General features: G+C 37.2%; 1 non-coding gene across 1 annotated transcript; it reads right to left on the reverse strand.

Moving 5' to 3' along the window:
• Positions 1-14,478: 14,478 nt before the first annotated feature.
• LOC148581051 (small nucleolar RNA R71) lies at positions 14,479-14,586 on the reverse strand. The gene has a single exon (XR_015898018.1). It is a non-coding gene; the product is annotated as a small nucleolar RNA R71 (small nucleolar RNA).
• Positions 14,587-15,841: the final 1,255 nt, after the last annotated feature.

Below are 15,841 nucleotides of genomic sequence, written 5' to 3' on the forward strand. Positions count from 1 at the left end.
TAAAATATAGAACAAATGGGGATTAAAAGGCTCAAAGTGGCTGACAAGGGTGATTTAAAGGGTAGGCTTATTTGGGATAAGTGAGCTAAAATCAAACAATGGCCTCAATCATGTGCAAACATGTAAATATACTAAATAATGGACATATAGAATGGAACAAAGCAAAGATTGCAATTATAGAGAAGAAAACACACAAGAATAAAATATTTATGGTTAAATAATGTAACCATATAAATAAGCTCAAAATCTCACAGGTTGTGTGTTCTTTGGCTCAAAAACCATGTTCCACATACAACTTCAAACAAGTTTTAACATAAAAAATTTTTCAATTTAAATTAGTAAAATTTTTCAAAGATAGGGTCTTAAAAGAATTTTATTAATTTAACCAAGTAGTAACTAAATGCATAAAATCAAACAAATATGCAAATGCAATAACTAATTTAACAAAGAAAATTTAAACATTGGTGTTGAAACAGAAAGGTATTAACCCATGGAGATCGGTATCGACCTCCCCACACTTAAAGATTGCACCATCCTCGGTGCATGCTAAGATGTGCAAGTGGACGGGTGGCTTCAACTGATGCTTTTCTCTATAGATTGTGCAGATTGACTTGCCTGTCTCCCCATGTAAACGTCTTCCGGTTCTCTTCCGGGTGGCCATCCTGAAAGAAAAAAGGGAAGAAGAGTAACCCAAAAACAAAGATAGGAAAATAAATACAGTATGGGTGGGTTAATGCCAAATAATAAGGGTCTCAATTACATGGTAGCTACAACATGCAAGTGAGAAAACAATAGAAGCCATGGCATGCCAGTGGTACAAAATGTACAACAAATGGGGAAGAGAGTGGGGAAGGAGAGATAATATAAATTCATATCAATGCAAAAGTAATACAGATATAAAAGATTGGCAATGATTTAAATAATATTACTCAATCAGAATTAAACAAGTCATTAAGCACCAAGAAAATACCAGAAAAGATGTAACAATTGAATAAGAACATTTGAACACCAATGGTAAAATAATAAATTTAGAAAGATAAAAATATGCAATGAATGAAAGTATGCAAATAAATAAAATAAAATAAAATAAAAGATAAGAAGAATGAGAAGGGAAAGAAATAAAGTAAGAAAGAAAGAAGAAAGAAGAAAAGATAGAAGAAATTAGGATTAGAGAAGAAAAGATAAGAAAATTGGCACTAATCTGGATAGGTTGTGTGACGCTGGCGACGCGGTCGCGTGGTGCGCAATAAGGTCAGGCGACACGGACGCGTGGGGCACGCGATCGCGTGACTTGATTTGTGCTAGTGGTGCGAGTGCAGCCTCGCGGTCGCACAACTCGCTGTTCGAAACTTGGTATTGCCAAAATCCAGGGTGACGCGGTCGCGTGGTCGACGCGATCGCGTGAGTGGCCATCATGGGATATGACACGGATGCGTGAGCCATGCGTCCGCGTGGTAAGGCGTGTGCGGTCAGCACCAGTCCAGCACCACTCTCGCACAACTTTCGGTCGTGCACCCTTCGTACGTCGATTTCCAGGTCACGCGGTCGCGTGAGTGACGTGGTCGTGTGGAGCCATTTTTCCCACATGACGGACGTGTCAGTGACACTGCCGCGTCGCGTGCGTACTTCTCTTTTTTTTTTATGCATGAAAAATGCAGAATGCAGTGTTAATGTGAATGTGATGCAAAACTCCAGGTTCAATATAATAAAATAAAATAAAACTCGAAAACAAATAAAACTAACTAAAAATGAAAAAGGAACGATCATACCATGGTGGGTTGTCTCCCACCTAGCACTTTTAGTTACAGTCCTTAAGTTGGACATTTGATGAGCTTTCTGTTATGGTGGCTTGTGTTTGAACTCATCCAGGAATCTCCACCAATGTTTGTAATTCCAATGGCCTCCGGGATCCCAAACTAGGCACGTAAAGCCTTTGAGCAGCTTCAAACAGATTCTTAGGCTCCCGGGGTGTTAGATGTCAGAACAGATTCCAGGATCCCAAATCTTGCTTTTACACCCGTCTTCAAGTTGATTATCATGATTCCATCCGGGTGGTTCAGCTTTAGAATTCTCACTGAAGCATCCAAACAACTTCCTAGACCCATTCAATTGAGCTTTACACCAACCCTTGCGTTTAAACTTAAAGCTTCCAACCATAATGAATCTTGCAGGACAATTCTTACCACTAACCATCTTCCTCTTACTCTTAATGCCACAAAGAGCTCTAAGTTGACCATCCGTCTCCAGTAGCCCATATTCAAGTGGAATCAGAAAGCTAAGGGATATGAATTTTACCAACTTGAATGTCGTGAAGGATGATGGCAACTTAGGGGGAGGGGTCTCCAATAACTTTGGCAAGGTGATTCCAAGCTCCACTCCCTTGTGCTCTTTGACAACTTCCACCTCTTTGCAAGCTTCTTCTTCTTCTTTAATCTCCATCTTTTGATTAACCTCTTTAAAGTCTTTAGCCATGATATGCCTTGGAGGTTGTACATCCTCCTCAACATCAATTTCAAACGTCTTTGAAGGAGGCTTGATAACTTGACTTTCCCATGGAGGTTCTGCATCTCCTAAATCTTCAACCACTTTTTCCTCTTCAATAATTACTGCTTTGTCCAATAATTTTAATATAAAATCATACTCATCCTTGATAATTTTCTCTCCATGACAACTCCTTTCAACTACTCTTTCATCTTCAAGGGTCTCTCCAACCTTTACTCGTAGGGCCTCCTCTAGCTCTTTATGAAGTATGGATTCGCGAAGATGATTCCTTCTTTCCTGTTCCATATCAATAGCATAATTGGGATCATCTTGCTCTTGGATTGATGGATGTGGGTATGGAGGGTGGTGATGGGATGAAAAAATCATTATGTGGTTGAAAAGGAAGTGCACTAGAGTTTGAGGGTTGAATATTAGAGGTAGAGGGTTGGTTCATGCGGGATATAAGATTTTGGAGTGTAGAGGTGAGACCAATGATGTTAGAGATGAGTGTATTATTATCCAATGGAGGTTGGGGTGGATCTATGTATGGTTCATTTGATTCATAGGGTGGTTGGTATGGTGGATGTGGGTTAGGGTCATATGGTGGTGTTTGGTGGTGAGGGGCTTGTGAGTATGGTGGTCCAAAGTCATGTTGAGGAGAGGGTTTATAGGCATATGGTGGTGGTTGTTGATAGTCCATTGGAGGTGGTTGTTGCCATGAGGGTTGATCAAATCCTTGTGGCTCCTCCCTTCTTTGATTGTTCCAACTTTGATGCCTGTTCTCATTGTAATTTCTTCTTTCTGCAACATAATTGTAACCAGACTCATAGCCAAAGGGGTGAGAGTTCATAGTAGCAAATAAAAATTAAAAACAAAAATAAAAATAAATTTAAATTAAAAGGTTATTTAAATTTTGAATTTTTGAAATTTGAAATTTGAAAATTTTTAAATTTGAATTTTGAAAATTTTTAAATTTGAATTTTGAAATTTGATTTTTGAAATAAGATAACATAAAATAAAAATTTTAAAATAAAAACCAATAACCTCTTAACTTAAGAAAAAGCAAAAATAAAAACAAAAATAAAAACAAATAAACAAGCAAAAATAAAATATTTACAATAACCAATAATAAGGCACACGTTTGCAATTCCCCGGCAACGGCGCCATTTTGACGAGAGGAACTTTTGCGTGGTCTAGAAATTTTGCGGATAAATCCTCGTTGCAAGTATAGTTTCTAAACCTTCAAAAGTCCTTTCATACAAACGTTGTGGTTGTCACAAGTAACAAACCCCTTTGAAATTGATAACCGAGTATTTAAACCTCGGGTCGTCTTCTCAAGGAATTGCAGGGAGGTGTTCTTATTATTGGTTATGAAAAAGTGTGTTTTGGGGTTTTGGATTAAGGTAAAAAGTTAGTTGAATGACAAGAAAGATAAAATAATAATAAAAATAAACTCTTGGCAAGGTATGAAAAACTGGAAGTCCTATCCTAGTTATCCTTATCAATTGTGATGAGAATTGGATTTTCTCCCACTTTGTTAACCTCTAACTATGAAGGTAAGTTAAGTGGATGAATTAATTTCGATTCCTCGAGTCCTAGTCTTTCCTTGGGAAAGGCTAGAGTTATTGGAACTCGAATTAATTCTTGAAGAATTCCAATTTTCAATCAACAATGAGTTTGATAACTCAAGAGTCACCAATTAATCAACCAAAGCTAAAAGGGAAAAATCTAAATTATTTATATAAATAAAAGAGAGCAATCATAAATCTGAAATACCTCAAATAATATTAATTAAGAAAATCATAACATGAATGTAGCATAAGCCAAATAGGCAACATAACTAATATAAGCATTAAAATATCTGAAAGTAAGAGATAAATATAAAGTAAAAGAACATTGAACCTGGGATTGAGAGTCACTTCTAAAACTAAGAGAAGTCCTAAATCCTAATCCTAAGAGAGAGGAGAGAACCTCTCTCTCTAGAAACTACATCTAAATCCTAAAATTGTGAATTTGAAAGCCTCCTTATGAATGGATGTATTCCCCTACTTTATAGCCTCTAATCTGTGTTTTCTAGGCCGCAAACTGGGTCGAAAACAGCCCAAAAATCGCTGGAGGAGAAATCTGCCACGCTGATTTTTCGTCACTGCGACGCGTCTGCGTGGATCACGCATTCGCGTCGCCTAGCGTCAGGGAAACTATGGCATATTATATATCAAATCGAAGCCCCGGACGTTAGCTTTTCAACGCAACTGAAACCGCGTAGTTTGGACCTTTGTAGCTAAAGTTACAGCCGTTTGAGTGCGAGAGGGTCAGGCTGACAGCTTTGCAGTTCCTTCAACTTCTTGTATTCCTTCCACTTTTGCATGCTTCCTTTCCATCCTCTGAGCCATTCCTGCCCTGTAATCTCTGAAAGCACTTAACACACATATCAAGGCATCTAATGGTAACAAGAGAGGATTAATATTAGCAAAGATAAGTCCAAAGAAACATGTTTTTAATTAAAGCACATAATTAGGAAGGCAAATGTAAAACCATGAAAATAGTATGAATAAGTGGGTAAAGAGTAGATAAAAACTACTCAATTGAGCACAAAATAAACCATAAAATAGTGGTTTATCAAGCAGCACCCTCTTGATCAATCTTGGTTTAGAATCCTGCTTAGTTAGAAGGTACTTAAGAACAGCGTGGTCAGTATAGACAATAACCTTGGAACCAATTAAGTAGGATCTAAATTTATCAAATGCATAAACTACAGCTAGTAATTCTTTCTCTGTAGTAGTGTAATTCTTTTACAGGTCATGTAACACACGACTAGCATAGTAAATGACATGCATAAGCTTGTCTTGGCTCTGCCCTAAAACAGCCCCTATAGCATAATCACTGTCATCACACATTAGCTCAAATGGCAAATCCCAGTTGGGAGGGGATATGATAGGTGCAAAAACAAGCTTTGCTTTGAAAATTTCAAAGGCATGCAAACAATTATTATCAAAAACAAAAGGATTGTCAGTAACTAAAAGGTTGCTCAAAGGTTTAGCAATCTTAGAAAAATCCTTTATAAACCTCTTGTAAAATTCTGCATGGCCTAAGAAACTCTTTATTGCCTTAAAATTAGTAGGTGGTGGTAATTTTTCAATTACCCCTACTTTAGCTTTGTCAACCTCTATTCCTTTGCTTGAAATCCGATGACCAAGAACAATACCTTCAGTTACCATAAAGTGGCATTTTTCCCAATTTAAAACAAGGTTTGTTTCTTGACACCTTTTCAAGACTAAGGATAGGTGCTTAAGGCAAGAATTAAAAGAATCACCAAAAACAGAAAAGTCATCCATAAATACCTCAATGAACTTTTCAACTATGTATGAGAAAATAGACAGGATATACCTCTGAAAAGTCGTTGGGGTATTACAAAGTCCAAACGGCATCCTACGGTAAGCAAATGCCCCAAAAGGACACGAGAACGCCGTCTTCTCCTAATCTTGAAGGTCTACGACAATCTAATTGTAGCTAGAGTATCCATCTAGAAAACAGTAGAAAGCATGGCCGGCTAACCTCTCAAGAATCTGATCAATGAAAGGTAAGGGAAAGTGATCCTTTCATATAGCATTGTTGAGCCTCCTGTAGTCAATACACATGCACCACCCTGTGATGGTTGTTGTCGGAATGAGCTCATTTTTTCCATTTTTGATCACTGTCATCCTTCCCTTCTTAGGAACCACTTGAACATAACTTATCCATGGACTATCAGAAAAAGGGTAAATGATCCTGGCTTCCCAAAGCTTCATCACCTCTTTCTAAACTACTTCCTTCATGGTTGGATTTAGTCGCCTTTGTGATTGCACAACTGGTTTAGCGTCATCCTCAAGTAAGATCTTGTGCATACACTTGGTTGGACTAATCCTCTTTAAGTCACTAATAGTCCATCCAAGAGCAGTTTTATGACTCCTGAGTACCTGAATCAGCGCCACCTCTTCCTCATGTTTCAGAGAGGAACTAATAATCACTGGATAAGTATCTTGCTCTCCCAGGAAGGCACACTTCAAATATGGAGGCAAGGGCTTTAACTCAAGCTTCGGTGCCCCTTCCTTAGTGCTAGGCGTGTGGGATTTCTCCTCCTGAGATGGTGGATCATCAGCCTCAAGCAAAGCATCCTTAGAAGGAGATTCCATAATATCCTCAAGCTTCTCAGTTTCAAATGCCTCTTTAATCAGAGGTTCAATCATATTAACTCTCGTACACCCTTCAGAATCATCAGGGTGTTACAAGGCCTCTAAGACATTGAGGACAATTTCCTCTTTATTGACCCTCAGAGTTAATTCACCCTTTTGAACATCAATAAGGGCTTTTCCTGTGACTAAGAAGGGTCTTCCAAGAATAATAGAAGCATTTTTGTCCTCTTCTATATCCAATATCATAAAATCAGCAGGAAAGATGAAAAGGCCTTACTTTCACAAGAAAATTCTCAACAACCTCAAAAGGATAGTTAATAGAACGGTCAGAAAGTTAAAGAGAAATACAAGTAGGTTTTACCTCTTTGATTTGGAGCTTTTTCATTAATGAAAGAGGCATGAGTTGATGCTAGCTCCAAGATCACATAAAGCTCTCTGAATAGTGGTATCTCCAATGGTACAAGGAATTAGAAAACTCCCCAGATCCTGCAACTTTTTGGGAGTTTTTTTGGATAATTGCACTGCATTCCTTAGTTAGTACCACTGTCTCACTTCCTTTCCAATCCCTCTTATTACTCAACAACTCCTTCATAAACTTTGCATAAAGAGGTATTTGCTCAAGGGTCTCTGCAAAAGGGATGTTAATCTAAAGCTTCCTAAAGACTTCCAAAAATTTGGAATATTGCTTGTGAGTGGATGCATTATGAAGTCTCTGAGGGTATGGCATTTTTGGCTTGTATTCAGGAGCCCTGGGTAACACAGGATGTGTATCAAGAGTAACCGAAAAGGGGTTTTCTGGGTTCCTAGAGGGGGCGTGCTCTGCCTCATCATTTTTCCTCTTCAAAGCCTCTTTTTCAACCCGCTCCTCACTAGCCTTAGTCTCTGATCCCGCTATCTTACCACTTCTCAATTGAATGGCCTGGTACTCTTCTTTTGGATTAGGTGTCGTGTAACTAGGAGGAGTATTTGGAGGCCTCTCCAGTACTTGCTTGCTTAACTGACCCATTTGAGTTTCCAAGTTTCTGAGTGAGGTTCTAGTTTCCTGCATGAAATTTTTTTATTCTTTGAGAGTTTTGCAACAATAGATGCCAAGTCAGGGGCACTCTGAGGTTGAGCATGTTGGAACGGGTGGTTTTTGAAATAACTCTGATTGAAACCGCCTTGAGAGCTATTGATAAAATTTGGTTGCTGCCTCTTAGGTTGTTCTCTCCACCCAAAATTTGGTTGATTCCTCCACCCTTGATTAAAAGTCTTGTAGTAGGGGCCATTATTGGAGGGTCTGGAGGAGTATCTGATGAACAAAAATTGTCTATCGGTAAAGAATTTCTCAATTGAAATCTCATTGCAAGTATAGTTCTAAACCAACAAACAATTCCTCAATCAAAAATTTGTTTGTCACAAGTACAAACCCCAATAAAATATAAACCAAAGTATTTAAACCTCGGGTCATCTCTCAAGGAATTGCAGGGAAGTGTTCATGTTATTGGTTATGGGACAAGTATTTTTGGGGTTCTGAATAAGAGACAAGAAACTTAAATGATAAGAAAGTAAAGGAACTCAAATAATAAAAAGGTCTTGGCAAGGGTTGATGGTTAAGGATCTTTATCCTTGTTACTAACCACAACATGATAATTGCAAGGATCAATCTCATTAAGTCATCCTCTAACAAGTAAAGGAAAGTCAAATGAGCTACAAGACGTCGGGTTTTCTACCAGTAAAGAAATTCATAGAAACGGTTGCGTTGTAGATATAGTTTCTAAACCGGCAAAAATCCCTTCGTACAAACGTGTTGGGTGTCACAAGTAACAAACCCCTTTAAAAATTGTTAACCGAGTATTCAAACCTCGGGTCGTCTTCTCAAGGAACTGCGAGGAAGTATGTTCTTATTATTGGCTATAAAGGTTATAGTCGGGGTTTAGAAGGTGAGAAGCAAGTAATTTAAATGACGAGTGAATTAAATGGCAATTAAGAATAAATAATAACTGTAAAGCAACTTTTAGCAAGGTAGAAAAATTAGAGGTCCAACTTAGTTATCTCTCTCAACAATAATGAAAGTTGAATCTAAACTCCACTTGGTCAATCTTCACCAGGGCAAAGGAAAGTCAAGGGACTAATTAAATTGACTTTCGAATCCTAATTATTTCCTCAGAAAAGGTTGGAATTATTTAAGTTCAGCTCAATTAGCAAGATAACGATTATCAATTATATTGAGTTTAATAACTGTTGAGTTACTAAATTCTTAACCAGAACCAAAAGGGGAAAAGTAAAATTGCTGGAATGATAAAGAGGTCCTTAGATGGGAAGCAATGGTAACTTAAATCAAAGAGAACAATCATAAACTGAAAATACCTCACTTATCATTAATTCAAATAACAGTCTGTAACATGAGAGAATTCATAAATCAAATTATAATAATCAATTCAAATGTTGGAATAAATAAATAGAAGTAATACTAAAAGAACATTAAACCTGGGATCCAGAGTTACTTTTAAAACAAGAAGAAATCCTAAATCCTAAAAGAGAGAGAGAATATCTCCCTCTCAACTAAATCTAAATCATTGAAAGTTAAAAATATGTGAGCTCTCTTTGAATGGAAGCATTTCCAGACTTTATAACCTCTGGTCTATGCTATCTGTACTTGAATCTAGGCCAAAAAGGGCTTCAGAATTCGCTGGGGGCGTATTCTGTAATTTCTGGTGCGTGGCCTCTGTCACGCGGTCGCGTCATTCGGAGCTTTTCCTTGCCACGCGGTCGCGTCAGTCATGCGACCGCGTCATATGCGTTCTGCTTAAGGCGCGCGGTCGCGTCAGTCATGCGGCCGCGTCGCTGCTGATTCGTGCTTGGCACGCGATCGCGTCATCCATGCGATCGCGTGGATACCAGATTCTTTAAAGCTCTGTTTTGCTTTCTCCTTCCATTTTAGTATGTTTCCTTTTTCATCCTTTAAGTCATTCTGCCTTAGAAAATCTGAAACTACTCAACACACTAATCACGGCATCGAATGGAAATAAAGGTAATTAAAATAATTAATTTTTAAAGCTTAGGAAACATGTTTTTCACAACATGACATAATAAGGAAGGAAAAGTAAAACCATGCAATTAATGTGAATAAGTAGGTGAAGAGTTGAATAAATCACTCTAATTAAGCACAAAAGAACTCATGAAATACGGGTTTATCAACTTCCCCACACTTAAACACTAGCATGTCCTCATGCTAAATCCAAGGTAAATAATTAAGGTTAAAGTGATGGAATGTTATGAAATGCAACCTATGCTAAATGCATCTACCTAATGGGTCATGCAATTCTAGTTCATCTACTCATATATAAAGCTTACATGTAGCTAAGTTAATTCACATTCTTAAGGAGTTATGTATATATATATATATAGCTAACCCTTAAATAATAAAGCATTTTAGCAAATGAGATGGGAAAGAAAACATTGTACAAACTTGCAAAACAATTAGTAAATATAAACACAGATATATGTTGATGAGTTATAGAACCCTCACTGGATTTTGTATTTACTCTCTAGTCACTCAGTGTTTATTGGGTTTATTCACTCTATTTTTTCTTTTTATTCTTACTTTCTATAACTTTGTTTTTCATCTAACCAATCAAAAATTATAGAATATAGTCATACCAAAAAGTCATGAGGTCTTAATTAAGGTTGTAATGGGGCCAAGGTAAAGGTAAGAATTTATGTATATGGTTGATGAGCGGATAATTTATACGCTTTTTGACATTGTTTTTAGTATGTTTTTAGTAGGATCTAGTTACTTTTAGGGATGTTTTCATTAGTTTTTATGTTAAATTCACATTTATGGACTTTACTATGAGTTTGTGTGTTTTTCTGTGATTTCAGGTATTTTCTGGCTGAAATTGAGGGACTTGAGCAGAAATCAGATTCAGAGGTTGAAGAAGGACTGCTGATGCTGTTGGATTCTGACCTCCCTGCACTCAAAGTGGATTTTCTGGAGCTACAGAACTCGAAATGGCGCGCTTCTAATTGCGTTGGAAAGTAGACATCCAGGGCTTTCCAGCAATATATAATAGTCCATATTTTGGCCAAGAATAGGCGAGGCAAATTGGCGTTCAACGCCAGCTCTCTGCCCAATTCTGGCGTCCTGTGCCAGAAAAGGATCCAAAACCAGAGTTGAACGCCAGAAATGGATCAAAACCTGGCGTTCAACTCCACAAATGGCCTCTGCACGTGGAAAGTTAAGGCTCAGCCCAAGCACACACCAAGTGGGCCCCGGAAGTGGATTTATGCATCAATTACTTACTTATGTAAACCCTAGTGACTAGTTTATTATAAATAGGACCTTTTACTATTGTATTAGGCATCTTGGAACGCATAGTTCTTAGACCATGGGGGCTGGCCATCTCGGCCATGCCTGGACCTTTCACTTATGTATTTTCATACGGTAGAGTTTCTACACTCCATAGATTAAGGTGTGGAGCTCTGCTGTTCCTCAAAGATTAATGCAAAGTACTACTGTTTTCTATTCAATTCATCTTATTTCGCTTCTAAGATATCCATTCGCACCCAAGAACGTGATGAAGGTGATGATTATGTGTGATGCTCATCACCATTCTCCCCTATGAACACGTGCCTGACAAACACTTCCGTTCTACATGAAATAAGCTAGAATGAATATCTCTTAGATCTCTTAACCGGAATCTTCGTGGCGTAAGCTAGAATGATGACGGCATTCAAGAGAATCCGGAAAGTCTAAACCATGTCTGTGGTATTCCGAGTAGGATTCAATGATTGAATGACTGTGACGAGCTTCAAACTCGCAATTGTTGGGCGTTAGTGACAGACACAAAAGGAGGGTGAATCCTATTCCAGCATGATCGAGAACCGACAGATGATTAGTCGTGCTGTGACAGAGCATGTGAGCATATTTTTCACTGAGAGGAGGGATGTAGCCACTGACAATGGTGATGCCCTTGCATAAAGCCAGCCATGGAAAGGAGTAAGACTGATTGGATGAAGATAGCAGGAAAGCAGAGGTTTAGAGGAACGAAAGCATCTCCATTCGCTTATCTGAAATTCCTACCAATGATTTACATAAGTACCTCTATCCCTATTTTATTATATTAAATTCGAAAACACCATTATCAATTTATATCTGCCTAACTGAGATTTGCAAGGTAACCATAGCTTGCTTCATACCAACAATCTCCGTGGGATTCGACCCTTACTCACGTAAGGTATTACTTGGACGACCCAGTGCACTTGCTGGTTAGTTGTATCGAAGTTGTGAACCATGGTATTGGCACCATGTTCTTGGCGCCATTGCCAGGGAAAGAAAGAGCCATGAATTTTACATAATTAAAGTGTAATCACGATTACGCGTACCAAGTTGCTCACGTTGCCAGGGATTATTCGAGCCTGGACATCACAATTTCGTGCACCAAGTTTTTGGCACCGTTGCCGGGGATTGTTCGAGTTTGGACAACTGACGGTTCATCTTGTTGCTCAGATTATGTAATTTTCTTTTTATTTTATTTTCAAAAATTTTTCAAAAATATTTCTAAAATTTTCTCATCTGTTTTCGAAAAAAATAAAAATGTTTTCAAAAAAAAAATTTTATTCAAAATTTTTAAAGAATGAATTCTAGTGTTTCATGAAGCATGTTGAAGCCTGGCTGGCTGTAAAGCCATGTCTAATTCCTTTGGAAATGAGTATGTTGGGCATGTCATGTCTGAATTACATGCTGAAGCTTGGCTGGCCATTGGCCATGTCTAGTGTTTTGGACTGGAGCTTTCATTGAAAGCTTGGCTGGCTCATGAGCCATGTCTAATTCCTGGACTGAAGCTTTAGACTAACATGGCAAGATTCCTGGAATTCATATTAAAAATTTTGGAATCCTTATTTTTCTTTTTCATATAATTTTCGAAAAAATCCAAAAAATCATAAAATCATAAAAATCAAAAACAATTTTTGTGTTTCTTGTTTGAGTCATGAGTCATGTCATAAGTTTGGTGTCAATTGCATGTGCATCTTGCATTTTTCGAAAATTTCATGCATTCATGGTGTTCTTCATGATCTTCAAGTTGTTCTTGGTAAGTCTTCTTGTTTGATCTTGATGATTTTTTGTTTTGTGTCTTTTCATGTTTTTCATATGCATTCTTGAATTCTTAGTGTCTAAGCATTAAAGAATTCTAAGTTTGGTGTCTTGCATGTTTTCTTTGCATTAAAATTTTTCAAAATATGTTCTTGATGTTCATCTTGACATTCAAAGTGTTCTTGGTGTTCATCTTGACATTCATATCATTCATGCATGCATTCATGGTTTTGATTCAAAATTTTCATGCATTGAGTCTTTTTGTTGTTTTTCTCTCTCATCATAAAAATTCAAAAATAAAAAAAAATATCTTTCCCTTTTTCTCTCATCAAATTCGAAAATTTGGATTGACTTTTTCAAAAATTTTTAAATCAAATTGTTTCTTATGAGTCAAATCAAATTTTCAATTTGAAAATCTTATCTTTTTCAAAAATAAAATCTTTTTCAAAATTCTTAGTTATTTTTGAAAATTCCAAAAATATTTTTCAAAAATCTTTTTCTTATTTTTATATCAAATTTTCGAAAATAACATAATCAATTAATGTTTTGATTCAAAAATTTGAAGTTTGTTACTTGCTTGTTAAGAAAGATTCAAACTTTAAGTTCTAGAATCATATCTTGTGATTTCTTGTGAATCAAGTCATTAATTGAGATTTTAAAAATCAAATCTTTTTCAAAATTAGTTTCTAAAATATCTTCTTATCTTATCTTTTTCAAAAAATATCTTTTCAAAATATCTTTTCTAACTTCCTAACTTCTTATCTTTTCAAAATTTGTTTCAACTAACTAACTAACTTTTTGTTTGTTTCTTAACTTTTTCAAAACTATCTAACTAACTCTCTCTCTCTCATTTTCGAAAATATCTTCCCCCTTTTTCAAAATTTCTTTCTAATTTATTAATTATCTTAATTTTTAAATCTTAATTTTCGAAAATTACTAACATTTTTCAAAAACTATTTTCAAAAATCACTAACTCTTTTTCAAAAAAAAAAAAAATTATTTTCGAAAGTTCCTTCTCTCTCATCTTATTCTATTTATTCATTCATCTACTAACATCTCATCTCACATCTCTGCCATCCTCACAGTTGTGTTTCTTTTCTTTACATCACATTCTTTGTCCCCCTTTTTCTTCCACTTACAAAGGGATCCCTATACTGTGGTATAAAGGATCTCTATTATTATTATTATTATTTTTCTGTGCCCTCTTCTTTGTCATATGAGCAGGAGCAAGGATAAGAACATTCTTGTGGAAGCAGATCCAGAACCTGAAAGGACTTTGAAAAGGAAACTAAGAGAAGCTAAATTACAACAATCCAGAGATAACCTTTCAGAAATTTTCGAACAGGAAGAGGAGATGGCAGCCGAAAATAATAATAATGTAAGGAAGATGCTTGGTGACTTTACTGCACCTAATTCCAATTTACATGGAAGAAGCATCTCCATTCCTGCCATTGGAGCAAACAACTTTGAGCTGAAACCTCAATTAGTTTCTCTGATGCAGCAGAACTGCAAGTTTCATGGACTTCCATCTGAAGATCCTTTTCAGTTCTTAACTGAATTCTTGCAGATATGTGATACTGTTAAGACTAATGGAGTAGATCCTAAAGTCTACAGGCTCATGCTTTCCCTTTTGCTGTAAGAGACAGAGCTAGATTATGGTTGGATTCTCAACCCAAAGACAGCCTGAACTCTTGGGATAAGCTGGTCACGGCTTTCTTAGCCAAGTACTTTCCTCCTCAAAAGTTGAGCAAGCTTAGAGCTGATGTTCAAACCTTCAGACAGAAAGAAGGTGAATCCCTCTATGAAGCTTGGGAAAGATACAAACAGCTGACCAAAAAGTGTCCTTCTGACATGCTTTTAGAATGGACCATCCTGGATATATTCTATGATGGTTTATCTGAGCTATCAACGATGTCACTGGACACTTCTGCAGGTGGATCTATTCACCTAATGAAAACGCCTGCAGAAGCTCAAGAACTCATTGACATGGTTGCTAATAACCAGTTCAGGTACACTTCTGAAAGGAATCCTGTGAGCAATGGGACGCCTATGAAGAAGGGAGTTCTTGAAGTTGATACTCTGAATGTCATATTGGCTCAGAATAAAATATTGACTCAGCAAGTCAATATGATCTCTCAGAGTCTGCATGGAATGCAAGCTGCATCCAACAGTACTCAAGAGGCATCTTTTAAAGAAGAAGCTTATGATCCTGAAAACCCTGCAATAGCAGAGGTAAATTATTTAGGTGAACCTTATGGAAACACCTATAACTCAACATGGAGAAATCATCCAAATTTCTCATGGAAGGATCAAAAGCCTCAACAAGGCTTTAATAATGGTGGAAGAAATAGGTTTAATAATGGTAAACCTTTTCCATCATCCACTCAGCAACAGACAGAGAACTCTGAACAAAATACTTCTAATTTGGCAAACTTAGTCTCTGATCTGTCTAAGGCCACTGTAAGTTTCATGAATGAAACAAGATCTTCCATTAGAAATCTGGAAGCACAAGTGGGCCAGCTGAGTAAAAGGATTACTGAAATCCCTCCCAGTACTCTCCCAAGCAATACAGAAGAGAACCCAAAAGGAGAGTGCAAGGCCATTGACATAAGCACCATGGCCGAACCTACAAGGGAAGGAGAGGACGTGAATCCCAAGGAGGAAGACCTTCTGGGACGTCCAGTGATCAATAAGGAGCTTCCCTCTGAGGAACCAAAGGACTCTAAGGCTCATCTAGAGACCATAGAGATTCCATTGAACCTCCTTATGCCCTTCATGAGCTCTGATGAGTATTCTTCTTCTGAAGAGAATGAGGATGTTACTGAAGAGCAAACTGCCAAGTTTCTTGGTGCAATCATGAAGCTGAATGCCAAATTATTTGGCATTGATACTTGGGAAGTTGAACCTCCCTTGATCATCAATGAACTAAGTAATCTGGATCAACTGACATTGCCTCAGAAGAAACAGGATCCTGGAAAGTTCATAATACCCTGTACCATAGGCACCATGATCTTTAAGGCTCTATGTGACCTTGGTTCGGGAATAAACCTCATGCCCCTCTCTGTAATAGAGAAACTGGGAATCTATGGGGTGCAAGCTGCTAAAATCTCAT

This window comes from Arachis ipaensis, chromosome B10, assembly GCF_059453495.1.
Source record: "Arachis ipaensis isolate K30076 ecotype BB chromosome B10, ASM5945349v1, whole genome shotgun sequence".
NCBI classification, from domain to species: domain Eukaryota; kingdom Viridiplantae; phylum Streptophyta; class Magnoliopsida; order Fabales; family Fabaceae; genus Arachis; species Arachis ipaensis.